The following is a 14,398-nucleotide window of genomic DNA, read 5'->3' as shown; positions in this document are numbered from 1 at the left end:
GAGAAAATGAAGGGGAGCTTGTATGAAGCTGCTGTCCCGCCCCCACCCAATCTGTAGCACTGCTGTGGTTTTCATTGCAAGGCTGATGCAAACAGAGGTCCCATGTGGATGTACACATTTGTAATGCAGGCAAACACAAACACACCCGCATACACCAAACAGTCTTTCTGTCAGGGCTCATTGAGCACAACCTGTCCCAAAGCACCTCAGAAAGCCTCATCCACCCTCTCTGAATTGTCTCAGTGTTGTGCGCACACTTATGCGATGCCTCTGCAGACAACCAAAGTGTGTAAATTTTTATTTCCACTGCAGACCAACAGGTGTGTCATAGTTACTGTCTGTGTTAGTTTTTGATCTTCTTTTTTCCCCCCACATTGCCGGTGAGAGATTTCCAATGAAAAGAGACAACTGGAAATCTCTCTTTCTCTTTGTCTTTCTTTTTTCTCACCTCCGGGTAGTCTGTCTGTATCCTCTTTCTTCTTCTAACACTACGCTCTCCTTCTCTCCTCTTATTTGTTGTTGTCTCTGTCACAAAGAGCAGATTCTCAACTTGGTAATTGCATGTCTGTTCGCCACCACACCTGTTGCTGTCAAGTCAGTAGTGTGGGAAAGAGGGGGAGAGCTGCACCCTCTGGCCTCTATAGCCCTGACTCTCTACCCCACCATCACCACCTTTGTTGCAGGTGTAAGCCCACAGGGACACGGGAGTGTGATTCGGCCAATGTGTACACGTGTGGTATGGTGTGCTCTGATTGTGTTTATCTGTAACCTTGAGCGTCACCTCTAGGTGTGCGTGTTTGTGCAAATGCATGTGTGTATCTCCTCAAACCTGGCCCCTGCTGACAGTTTACTCTCTCACCTGCTAATCCTCTTCACCTCCTCTCCTCTCTCCCTTTATCCAGAGCCCAGGCCCTTAATGAAGCTGGGGGTCAGCGGTGGCGTGCGGCTAATTGGCCAAGTTTGCCCGGGGCTCCGGCAGCCTGTGATTGAAGTGTCCAGCAAGCACCGACTGTGCAGTCACTGCTGCACCCTACTCTGTTTCGCTTCAACAGTCAAGACAGTCGTTGCACCCCTGTCGGCCTCTCCCTAGTGAGTAGCACCCGAGGTCATTTTATTTTCTCACTGCACAATACTCCTTTCCAGTCTCCTACGGTCTTGTGCTAATTTTGTGCAAAGAAGATTTCTTTACCTATTTTATGGATCACCAGGTCTGCAATGTTAGAACTTCTACTGTGGAATGTTTAGATAAAGATTGAAGTTTCTGTCTCTGTGTCCTATGCCTCTGTATTTTTTAAAAAGATTATTATTATTATTACTAGACTTTCATTCCCACACTTTATCCCAGCATTTTCTTGGCTTGCGTGACCCTCACACTCTGTCCTCATTTGCCACAGTGGGATTTAGGCAATTACCACGGTCCCCCATTGGCTAGCAGAAAAAAGAAAAAAGAAAAAACAATCCTCCAGGCCCAGCTCTGGCCAAGCTTTAGCTCAGTGTTCTGAGTGAACAGGAGGGGATGAAGTAATGGAATGGAGGTATTTCTAATTAGTTGAACCTCCTACTTCTCTTCGTTAAGGCCTTCCTGACTCCCGGTTGTTTGGCTGTCAATAGCAGAGGTAGAATAGCAGAGGTAGGAAGTGGTAGTGAGGTCAATGGTAAAGTCTGAGCAGACAGGAGGTACAGGACACAGAGAAGGCACTAAGGCAACGACTCTGCTACCCAGCAGGCAATTGTCCATCTCACCTGGGAGATATGCAGGCAGTGCTTAGCCGCAGTACACCATTGAAAACATCTTTTCTTTCTTGTCGTGCTTATAGAAGCGGAACATTGCTGACGAGTAAATGGTTTGTGTCAGGAAACAATGGTCCAATTATAAGTCAAGTCTTAGCCTACTAGTTGGGAGAAGTTCTAGTCTGTCAAATCTTTATTTGCACACCAGTAGGTTTCCATTCTTGTTTATTAAAGAACGCAAGTGATTAGATCTGCTCCGAGGCTTCATTAAATGAAGCTCCCCAGTAATTATCTACACTCACAATAGTTTTGTGTAGACAGCTGGAAAAACTAAATGTTTTCACATTTAATTTAAGCACAGAAAAAGGACCGTTGTTACCACTCGTCTGATGACGTGAATGAAAGGGTGAGCAATATGAACATGTGATCTCGTGAGGCATATTTCATCACTTCTTCTGAAACCGTTCCTGGATTTACTTTAAATCCCAAAGCTGCCACCAAGCCTCAGGACTTGCAGGTTTCTTAGGGTGTTACACTTGTCCATCTGTGGAGTGCTTAACGTGACAGATGACTCCATTTCTCACTCATCTTCTCCCTAATCAGCTGTTTTTTTTCTTCTTCTTAGGTCATAATTCTTGTGCTCCACTTTCCCTTGCAGCATGCCTGCCAGCCTACCCGCTGGTGTTAAAGATAAACAAAATATGGCTCATTTGAAATATAGGCTACACCAGGTGGTTGTTTGGCCTATGCTGAATGATTAGAAGTTTGGTGGAGCTATGGCTTTCATCAAAGTGCTACAGTTGCGACTCCAAATAGATCACATTAAACAGGCACACTTTTCTGTTTTTTAATTTTTCTTTGCTGTTTTTCATTTTGATCCTTTGTTGTTGACTCAGTTTGTCTCACATCCCAAAAGATGGTGTGAATGTTATGGTAATGACATGCTTTTTGGTATCCATAAGGATTAGGAGGTGCCAGTCATTTCTCCCATGAGGCTTTGCCTTGTCACAACCCTGGAGCAAAGACATACTTGGGAGATGAATGAATTAGGATGCACTTGAAAAATCTCTCTTTTTTTTTGTTGTCTTTTGCAATGTTGTGGGTGGGTCCCTTAGTTTTTTTTTTCTTTCCCCCTTGTGTGTCACTGCCCCCCCCCCCCCTTTTTTCCCTTCTGCATTAAATTTTGATACTTTGAACGTTACTAAAGTAGTTTTGCACTCTTAGTTTTGCATGCTTGACTTGCTCCTTGTTTACTGTGTAAAATGTGCTATTTTTGAAGTATAATAGCAAAAATAAGTAAACAAGACCATTTAACTTGTATTTCAAAGAGGAGGCTCATAGAAGATATTGTTTTCTAAAAAGGCTCCACGCTTGTTTAGAATATTGCTGATGGCGATACCCAAGCCGTGGCACTTTTGAAGTTGGTTCAGGTTAATCAAGTGAGGAGAAAGCTGTCCGACATCAAAAGTCCTTTCTATGATACTCAAAATGACTCTGAGTTTAAGTATGAATCCCCAGAAATGAGAGTGAATAATTCATTTGTCATGCTAAATCAAAGTGATGATCCTAACTTTAAGGCCTGTGATCTGTTGAAATTGTCACAGTGGTTTGTCAGATGACAATGTTTCATGTAATCTGAAGCCAACTGCTATGATTAGGTCATAGCAGGGTAAAAATCTTCAGGCCTATGCGGTCAGCACAGAGCAGGTCGAGCCTTTAGAAAATTTTCATTACCAAAAAAAAAGTCACAGCATTGCAGGTGTATACTAACGTCTTTTAAGGCTGTGCAAAAATGGTTTAAAAAGCCTGCTAACGTGCTCCAGGCATCACCAGAAGCCAACATACCCCCTCATCACCAACCTAAGTTGGGTTTTCTCTACGGAAAATGGCGAATGTCGTGTCCTTGTGGTACAAAAATAATATAAAATACCTTCTCCCTGACTCATCACTCCTGCCCCTCCTCCTGCAAGTTCGCCCCAACTCCAACATGGTACTGCAGCCCTCCATTTCCACTGCCTCCTGTGAATATCCAAGCTGTCGAGGCTGACTGGGCTGAGCGTTTTCTTGCCAGGGCACAGTTGGACCAGATCCGGCCTCCGGGCCACATATACCGCACCACTCCAGCCCCTGCAAACAAGGCCTGCCCTGTGCAGCTGTCATCTAAATGCTAAGCGCTTTGGATCGCCACGGCCGATTCCTTTTGTACATACTTACTTGTTTTTTTTGTTCGGTTTCTTTGCGACTACTTGCTCTCTTGGAACACGATAGCTTTACATTCTTTACAGCTTGCTGACTATGAACTTCTATTTGTGTTCGTTTTGTGAAAAATACTGAATTTCAACAAGAGTGGGAGTATTTTTCTTTTTTAATAACAAAGGTATATAGTTGCAGAAATCTGTATAGATGCTGCAGATGCTCTTTGTCTATTTTAAGGATTGTGAGCTTTTACTCAAAGGCAGGTTTTTAAGCAACAGACTGTTATCTTTCAGATGATTGTATATGACCTAATCATTGCATCTGTATCCTCTGGAGGATTACAAAATGTGGTTGTCAGGCTTTATATATGTATTGTGAACCAAGCCCATTTTAAGGGGAGGCAAGTTGAGAGACAGATTCCAGATGAGCCTCTCAAACAGTTTCATGTCAAATCCACAGACATACAAATCTCCACAATGATCTGCCAAGTTTCTGCTGAATTCACTGGAGCAGGAATAGCAGAATTTCACACCCCAGCACTGAGCCCCCGCTCCCCTCCTCTCAGCCATCACTGGGCGCTGCTTGGCAGCAGAGGATGATGGGAAACATCTGTGAAATTTGCTGTGTGTGTGTGGATGGTTGAATACACTCACCAGATAAAGAATTTTGTTTTTATGTTGGGTTTTTTTCTTTTTTTGAGACATCTTTTGTGTAACATCAGGTGAGCACATTCTTTTTTTTATTAAACAAACCTCACGGTGGAATAAATGTAGATGCAACAGGCAAACTGTTTCAGTAGTTAAATTGCTCAAGGGATAATCTTTTCGAATTGTTCAGATAAGCGAGCAGCAGCAAGTGAGGAAAAGAAGAGGCGGTTATGCACTTCCTTCGCAGCTAAATTACTTCCGGTGGATGACAAAAAGGAAGGAAAGGCAGCCCCCTATTGGCTTCATTTTCTATTTTTACACAGCTTTCAATACTAACGATGCTGCGTTTGCACGCTGACTAGTATATTATCTAGAAAAAAAGAAAGAAAGAAAGAAGAAAAAAAAAACTCTGAGAGAATGATTCAGCTGATCCTCTGGATGCTCCTCTGCAGCTGCCAGCGATGTGACTGCTCAGAGTCACTGAAGTCTCTTTTATTTGGGTGTGCTGTGCTATATAAATAATGAAATGGAGCCCGTAATTGGTGGTTCTTGGTAATTAGGACCAAGCTGTCAGCTAGCGAAGTTGCCTCAGTCTGATGGCGCTGTAGCTAGGGCAGTAATTACTATTATCTTTGGGGACTGTTGACACAACAGTAATCCCATTCTCGTTGTAAGGATAGTGGGGCCTATGTTTTCTGTCCCTATTTTAAGAGGTCTGTCTGTAATAATACCACAGACTCAAATTTTCAGGTATCTGCATTAATGCTTGTCAACACCAAACCATCGGTGCTAATGGAGAGGAAGACCTCTCTCCTTAAGTTTGCTGTTTGGTGACTATGTGTGAAGAGCTTGTCCATATTTTCATTAGTCAAACAGTTTGACTTTTCCCTTCGAGCGGTGTGACGCCCAACCATAAACAGCATTATCAACCATCTCAGCAGGTTTTCTAATACCCCTGTAATCCTGTCATTTCATTCATGGATACCGCTGGGGTTATACCAGGCTTGGAACGTATCTGCCCGCCTGTCTCTGCTCCTCTGTGTGAGAGATTGGATTCCCCAACTCCCTCTCCTGCTTCGTCTTGCCACACACAAACACACATGTTCGTGCCCCAATGTTCACTCATCTCTTGTCATATCCTCACAGTGTAAATGGGCTGGTCAGACACGATGAGATGTATAGGGTACAGGGCGATGGCAACAACGTGCCCTGTGTGTAGGTTTTTTTTCCTAGTAGCAGATAATAACTTGCCCTTGCTAAAGTGAAGTTCTGTTCATCTGACTCGAGGCTTACAAGCACAGCATGTACTACATGAGATGAAGAAAGTGAATGTCTTAAAAAAGGGGGGGGTGCCCAGGTGACATTTCCTTTTCCCTGCTGTGTTGTAAACTAATGAACCTGCTGGAGACTTACATTGACTATATGCAAGAAAGGGTGGAGTGTGATTATTGCGTGAGTGGAAAAAAAGAGCAGTGAGGGTGAGCAAAGGGCAGAGGAGCTGCTGTTTCCACGTATACAGTAACACGCAAATTGCGTCGTGTCTGAATTAAACATGTGGCACCTCATTGCTTGAGGCGTGATGGACATTCAAACATATTGCAAGGCAGAGAAAATGGCTTTTTAAGTAGGCTATTTATGGCGAAGATATTGTATTCATTTCTTTATAATAAAACATCCATTACAGTCTGAGTGAATGGCGTGGGGAGGTGAGGCCGGCAGAGTGCAGCTCAATGTAATAACAACTGTGCGTCTGCTCTAAATGAGCCAAGGAAAAGAGCGGGTTCCTGTAGATATTAGTTTCCTTTGTAGGGGAGCTCAGATCTGGTGATATGCTTCGCGAGGAGTAATAAAGAAATATATCTGTTTTTATTGTGCCCTGGCGACAGAGTTATGTTTAGAGCTAGTATAAAGAGCTGGTACATGGCGCAAAATGATATTATGGCCCATTAGGTGGGGGCCTGAGCTAAGCGTCGCTACTGGTAACTGAGGACTGGGGGTAATGGGGCCGCGGCGTATTGTCTGTGATCTGCTCTTTCACTTCTCTTGATTGAATCGTCTACATCGCTGGCACTTCATCTCCTGGGGAACCGGAGTAGACAAGGTGATTTTGGCTGAAGACATCACTCTGTCAAACCTGGGAGATAAGAGAATAGGATGGGGGAATTGGAAGGGGTGCGTTCGGAAATGTAAAGGAAAGGTGACGTTTAGGAATTATGGTGTGTAGAGCAAACTGATCCCAAGGTTTATAGTTTTTACTTTGCAACAGAAATCATCTCATTCTGTTTTGTGGGTTCTCAAAAGAAAATAAAACAATAGAGATTTCTTTCTTTTTTCTTAAACTTTAGTATTGTTCAGTCGTCGTCCCCCTCCTGTGGTTTTGGTCTGCTTATGAAACAATACAAATTTAATAACTTTTATAAGATCAAGGTTCTTTGGCTCCTCACGTTGCACTGTGTGTCTCTGGTCTGTTTCTCTGACTCAGTTTCTCAGAATGAGTGAGAGATTTTACAGTATCATTGCACCTTTAGCTCACTTCTACTGTACTACTGACCCTTGACTGTACTGCAGTCAAGGGTCTATGAAAGGGGAGACGCTGTAAATTAGAGTACCTGGGTTCTCAGGAGTCTCCCACTTGAGACCCATCCACTCTCAGAGCTCTCCTGTAAATTCAGCTTCACTTCTATCACTCATCAAACTGCGTTTTTCCAGTTACATGTTGAGCAGATGAGGTATTGTGCTGAGTGGCATATTTTATCTGTTGTCGTGCAGCAGTCAGCATGCGGGCTCAGGAAGTAATGTGAGCCAAGCAGGCAAAGAATTCCAGGCATCCTGAATGAAACCAGATGTGTGTGTGTGTGTGCGCGTCTGTCTGTTTTGTTTTGTAAAAAAATTTAATTCTACAATTTGTTCTTTTGGTGTATCTTGCTCGCACATAAGACTTACAGCCATGAGTGAATGTATGTCAGTAGACCGGCTTTCATACTAGTGAAAGATTCAGTGATAAGAAACCAGATGAGGCAGATGTGACTGCTGGCTTGTTTATGTTTGCATATCATGCTGGCCTATCAGCTCTCTCCCCTTCACATACCGCTCTGGCTGTTCTGCTCATACGTCTTTCCTCATGTCGATCTTTTTAGTGACCAAAAAAGGAGTAACGCAGCTCCCTCTGCATTTTTGAGACACTCTGTCACATTTGAGCTACCTTATGCTTCCACCTGCCGAAGTAGAGAATGGTCGACCCAGAACGAGTGTAAAACAGGCGAACAACCCAAAGTACTACCAGTTAATTGAGAACACAAAGATGTTGAAGGATACACCTTGTTTTTTTTTTTCTTTTACACAGGCTGTTTAGCAAAGCCCCAGAGGTTGATCTGCCAAGAGAATGGATTTTGATGTCTCCCTGCCCTATAACAACTGCTAGTTTATTTTCTAATTTAATATTGCCTGTTTTAACTTGAAAACACTGCAAGTGTTATAAATTGTTTATAAAAAAAAAAAACACGCACACAAACAAAAAAAGCAGCTGGTTACTGGCATTACACCCACATTGCATAAGTTTTGACCCAAGGCTGTGACTAAAGCATTTAGATGGCTCTGACAGCAACGTGCGAAAGCTTTTCGAATTTGTTCCTTGTCCAAAGACTCCACTCCTTTCGCTTGGGCTCCACTATGCCATCAAAGGAGATGGTGTTCATTGGCAGGGTTTTGCTAGCAGGAATGTGTGACTAAGTGTCTGTGTGCTTGTTGCCTGAACATGTACGCCCCATATCAGCCATCACCACAGGAAATGACCAGCCGTTTGCTTTGAAGTCCCAGCAGACTTTTTCATTATTCCTACTATCTCTGGAGACACAAGGCGACAACCCCCTCTTCCTCTCTCTCCCTCCCCGCTCCTTACGCACCCGCTCTGCACTCACCCTCTGCTGCTCCTCACTCAGAGCTGTGCCACCAAATGCCTGATAGAATGCAGAACAAGCGTCTATTAGCATAGAAAATGGGAGTGCTGGTGGCCACAGGGCACAAACCCCACCACACACACACACACACACACACACACACACACACAAATCCACACACCCTACTTGCCTGAAAAGGCTGAAAGGGCACGTGTAATTGCATTTTTCGTCTGCCTGTGCAGAAACTCAACGGAAGATACAGGGAATTCTAAGTTTCCCCAACCTTGGCCCATCCTTCCACTTCCCTTTTCTCGGTTATTTCCCACTTGCCTCGCTGCACACCTCCACTCCCTTCAACCCTCCACTTCCTCTTCTTATGCTCCTAGCATGTCGAAATGGGTGGCGTGTGGAGATGAAATTAATTGGATCCAACTGTAGAAAGTGTTCAGCCCCCCTGTGGTGCACTGCTGTGTGAGGTGGGATTGGCACACGCTCACCAAAAACTTACAGCGAAACCAAGAGTTGCTCTCTGCTGCCATTTTTTTTTTTTTTTGCCAATCTGGATCATCACTTCCTACACACAGTCTTACATGGAATCAAAAAATTGAAATTTTGCACACACACTATATTATACCCCAGTCCATATTTCACCCACATGCACAAGCAAAACAAAAAGCGCATATTTTTTCTGTTGATTCATACAATATGTATGCGCAAGTTTCCGAGCAGGAAGGCAGATGTGTTGTTTGTCTGCCAGTAGGGTGCATGCCAAGGCAGCGTGCCTGGGATGGGTGTGGTTGAAAAACTGGGTTAGGAAATCCCTTGTTGAGGTTATTACAAGCAGAAATACTAATGAAGCTTTTGCTCCAGTAATGGCATTACCAAATGAAAACACTAACCCACATGCTCTAAATGAGCACCTCAATTTCCAGTGACAAAATCCTAATGACTAAATATCAAGTGTACTATACAATTTGGATCATGAATATTAATGGAGGCTTTTATGACATGTAAAAGCAGAAGCTCTATGGTTCTGTTTGTTTTCAGTAACTTATGATAGACACTGACTGTGTATTATGCTGGTACTTTGACCTTGGCCAGTACAGCTCACTCCTTGTTTATTTACCAAATGATCTGAAACATTTAAATGCATCAATGTCTCATGTTAATACAAGCATTCCTGAGAGAAGGCAGATTCATGGTGAATTCAGGCCCTAGTCCCACTTTAGTTGCAGCTATGTATCTTTATCGTATGTTGTCCCCCAACTCTTTATCCTCATTTTCTTTAACCCCTCTACAGGGGTTAGACATTTAATAAAGATTTATAGCAAAGATGCATAACCATAGCCTGATTAACATAAGAAAATTTCTAATGACAGAGTAGATTTTAAAAAAAAAACCTGGCTTGGCACTGACTGTGAGTGACTTTTTGTAATATAAATATTACTGTAAATAGTACTGTGGATGCATTTCAGGCTGCAGTAACAAAGCCAGGTTCAATACCAGTGCTTCTATTATGTGTATGGAGCCTTTCTTCTGTCTTGTGGTGTTATAAATGCTTCCTCTGTCCAAAGGTTGCTGTTTGTTCCCCTCCTTTGTTGTCTGATCAGTCCTGTGTGGCTGTGGCTTTTTGACTTCTCTGTTTGGCCTTCTCTCTGGTCCTGCTGGCTGGCTTTGTCTGATTTATGACAGTCTGGAGCTAATGGTACAGAACCAGGATTTGTGTCTATGGTGTTGTGACTGGACCAGTGCCGGCTCATTGGCCTCCTCACTTCTCTCTGTCTCTCCGTCGCTCTCTCTCACTCGCTCCCTCTGGATGTGGTGAGCGACGGCCGGTGAGTGAGTCGGTTGTTGATCAGCATCCCCACACTCTACCTCATTTGTCTTTGTCCCCCCCTCCCTTTCTGCCAGAAGAGTCGGGCTGCAGGCTGGCAGGGGATCCAGCTCACCTTCAGACAAGGCCACCAGACCTTGTCTCACCTTTTTATTTCTTTTCCTCTCTCAAAATCCCTCAGCACTTCTTTTTACACACTGAAGCCTCATTTCCAGTGCATAGTGCAGCTGAACTGGACTCTACTCATTAAAGGTAAAGTACGTAAAATTTTAAGTTATTTAATAGACAAGAGAATGTTGTATTCATAAATATAAATTGATTAGTGTGTAATTATGTCTTCCAGCAGTCTTACAAATTTAGAACTAATCCACAAATGGATTAGTGAGCACCAGGTTTTGAAAGATGCTGTATTCCCTCAACATCATGAATATAGTGGCCAAGATACATAATTGCATTTTATGTATGTCGCTAGAGACCAACCACATATACATTATGCAATAGAAGTTCCTTTTAATTTAAAGATCACTGCACTCTCTCCTCCCTCATTTCCACCTCCCTCCTTTCTCTCCTCACTCCTCCTCTCCTGAATAGAAGTTGGGGCTGTAACACACAAAAACATACACAAACATGCCTATTTATTTCACATACTGTCACAGTTACTTAATCCAGCAAATTAGCCCTTTGACCCTCCTGTCTTTGGACAGCTCACGAGTCGGCTAAATAGCAACAACAGCTTGTTATTAGCTAGCAGTACGCTAGCTAATGTTGGACCGAAGTGTCCTAAAAATCACACTTTCCCTCTGATAAACAGTTTGATTTTATTCTGACATCATAAGATGAGAAGAAGTTTTTTTGCTTGGTGCAGTCCAACAATGCTAGATCTGTTTGAAAGAAAATTTCACTAACGGCGGCTAACAGCAGCTAACAGAAGCTAAAAACAGGTAAACGTAGCCAAAACAGAAATGACTACTGACAGAAAAGTTCAGGATATTTTCGACAGCTCACCTTAGTACAGTGGTTCCCAAACTTTTTTTTGCTGGGCCCCCCTTTGTTTTACAAGAAAAATGTTCGCGCCCCGCACACGCACGCACACACACATCCTCCAACCACACACACATATTTTGCTCCATTGTGGTTTATTTCACACCTCAAATATTTAGTGAACAATTAAGCAAATACAAGTAATCTGCAATAAATGACAGGTAGTAATAAAATAAACTACTAAGTCTTTTATGTAGCGTAAAACACCTACACGGGGTATTTTTGAAAATGCAGCTGTTTCGTCCACACGTAAACGGCGTTTTGAATCACCGAAAACTGAGATTTTTTTAAAACTCCTTTTTTGCGTTTACCTGTGGACGAGGAATACAGAGTTTGTCACACAACCTCAAAGGTATGTGCCTTTTTTCACGTCACGCTGTGTGCCACATTATTGTTTACATGAGATGAATTGCAGAATGGCAGATAGAGACAAAATACTGTTAATCTGACTATCTGCAGGTTTTACACGCTTACATACACACGCAGCTACTGTCCCCCCATTTACAAAGGCAGAGGCGTCACGATGTGATTATTTTACGTGTAGTTGTTGTTGTTTTTTTTCCTGTGTAATAATATTCAACATTGCTATCAATACATTTTTCAAAAAATGCCTCTCTGTGCAAAATAGGTTTAAAAACATAAAGAGCTGTGGGATACTGTTTGTCTGTGATTTGAACCGGGGGAACAAATCGTGGCAGGATCAGCCTGATATCATTTGTATCCCGCTGTAACTTTACTGTATATAGTATAGTATGTATATCTCCAAAATGTCAGCAGTAGTTAGTCATTACAAGAAGTGTTTGTGAACTAAAAATCACGAATGTGGGATACTGTTTGTCCGTGATTTAAACAGCCCAGTGCTGCTCCCGACAAAGGGAAAACCAGTTCTGTAGGGGAGACCTACCTTGGCACTTGTGCAGGTGAAGCCAAAGGGAAGATATGCTTCACCATATTTTCTAGTCTTTGGCTTAGAATGAAGTTGGTTTGGAAACATATTCAGCTATGCTTCATCTCCTGCTTTGCGTTTCTGTAGGCGCCCGTGCTAGCAGTGTCCAAGCGGTTTTTTGGGGTTTTTTTTCACCCTTTTCATCCCGCGCCCCCCCCCGCCATGGCTCTGCCCCACACTTTGGGAAGGTCTGCCTTAGTATCACTGTTATTGGACATAATTGGGCTGAGTCACTGAGTCATCATCGTGTATGAGACTTCTCTCATAAGGTTTTACAGGCTCGTCAGAGGTAATAGATGTTATCTTCAGTGGGCCAACACCCCACACCCATTACAGATGAAAGGCGGCCAGAGTTACACAGTAGACACTTTAGCTAGGATTATGCACTTAAATTGGAAGAGATTTAAAAAACGAACGCAAGTGACTGCAATCTACTGACATCTAGTGGCAGTATATTACTCACTCTGCCTTTAATTGATTTAGCTGGTTTTGGTATATACTCGTAATTTTCAGGTTATGAGTAAGAAACAGCAATTACGATTTTTGTCCATTTATCTGCCATGGCTGTCATATATTCCTACTCATGTGTCTGTCACACAAATGCTTTGGATTTTCTTTCTTTACTTTCATGCATTGTGTTTTTGTACTTTTAAAAAACCTCCATCTCATTGCATGACTTAAAGAAGGAACCACACCACAAAACAGTTAGGAATCATATTGCAGTTTCAGTGTCAGTTTGAGAGCTGTTAAAGCACCAACTAATGCAATAACTTGATGTCCTCGACTGTGATGACCACCTTGAAAGTCTCATATGTTTGATTAGGAGAACGAAATATAGGTAAGTACCTTGCACCAAAAGTAGAACCTCCACCACGCTGTGGAAATGCAACTTAACATAGGCCTTTGCCAGCCCTCTGTGTCAGTGCTCAAGACTGAGGTCAGGCTGCGAGGCAAACGGGGGGGGGGGGGCCTTGTATGTGGAACTGTGTTAATTAGCACAGGAGTCTGGAGACGAAAAGCATGATATTTACTGCCACAGTCCCCCCCTCCCGCTCCCCCAAATCTCTCTCCTTCTTCCTCTCTTCCTTTTTCTATGTCTCTGGAGGTTGCTTCCATCACACCGCTTGCATCGCCAGGTTTGTGAAGGATGTCGCTGCCAGCTGTCGTTTTCATGGACGGCTGCCAAGCTCTCTCCATATCTTCCGTCCGTTGTCATTTTCTCATTTATTCCCATCTCTTGCTCTCTTTTTTCCCCCACACTTCCGCTGTTTATCTGTTAATGAACTCTGTGTCTCAAGCCCAAGCTCCAGCCTTGCCTCAGGGAGAAGGTTTTTTTTTTTTTTTTTTTTTTTAAAGATGAGGACAGTGTGGGAGCGCTCATTGGCACGTTGGCATAGTCATATGTACCAAGGTCGCGTAGGGCGGAGCACGCCCAGGTCGGCACACAGTCTGTGTCCGCTACACCATGCCAGCTCTGCAATCTGTGAGCAGTGTGTTAAGAGCAAAACAGATACTCCATTTCCCTGATGGCTTGGTGGTGTTTGCCTTCTTCATTGGCCCAATAAAGGTCAGAAGAGTATGGACAGACAAAGAGAGCTTTATATCCCTTCTGAACAATAAAAATCCCATTGATTGATTGGCAGCTTCTGCATGAACGTCCTCCCAGACCAAGCAACATGTTTTTTTTGCGTGGAACCAGTCCTGCTGATGCTGACTTCACCCCAACTGAGCTCTTTGCACTTTGGGTGATTTGTCGTAAATTCCGCTTGTGAGTTTCAGATAGACAGATATAGTTAAAGACAGAAGCAGTGGGCCAGGCATTCTGTTATTGTACATGTGTCTGAGCCATTTAGGGTTTTGAAAGCATGGCTAACGTAGCCCACACAGACTGCCATCCTCATTCAATCAAAAGAAGAGGATTTTTCAGTTTGTCTTGAGATTTTGAATTTATCTGTGAGGCTTACTGTCTGTATGCGTGAAAGTGAATCCATTTGTTTGTGTGTCTGCGTTATAGTTCCTGAGTAGCCGTGTCTCCCCTGGTGTGCCAGAGCTGTTAAGCTCTGCACTTTATTTTACCCTGGCCTCCTATGAGGTATCATAGCGAGCC

General features: G+C 43.2%; 1 protein-coding gene across 1 annotated transcript in view; it reads left to right on the top strand.

Moving 5' to 3' along the window:
• Window positions 1-896: 896 nt before the first annotated feature.
• LOC102198211 (plexin-B2-like) overlaps window positions 897-14,398 on the top strand; it is a 61,178-nt gene continuing 47,676 nt past the window's right edge. The window contains exon 1 of the mRNA XM_005728256.2: window positions 897-1,089. The gene's annotated coding sequence lies outside the window, so the exon portion shown is untranslated. The remainder of the gene's footprint in view (window positions 1,090-14,398) is intronic.

Source organism: Pundamilia nyererei, unplaced genomic scaffold (genome assembly GCF_000239375.1).
Source record: "Pundamilia nyererei isolate P.nyererei 1_Seehausen unplaced genomic scaffold, PunNye1.0 scaffold00027, whole genome shotgun sequence".
In the NCBI taxonomy this organism is placed as follows: domain Eukaryota; kingdom Metazoa; phylum Chordata; class Actinopteri; order Cichliformes; family Cichlidae; genus Pundamilia; species Pundamilia nyererei.
The sequence above is the reverse complement of the archived record's forward strand: the minus strand, read 5'-3'. Positions and strand labels throughout refer to the sequence as shown.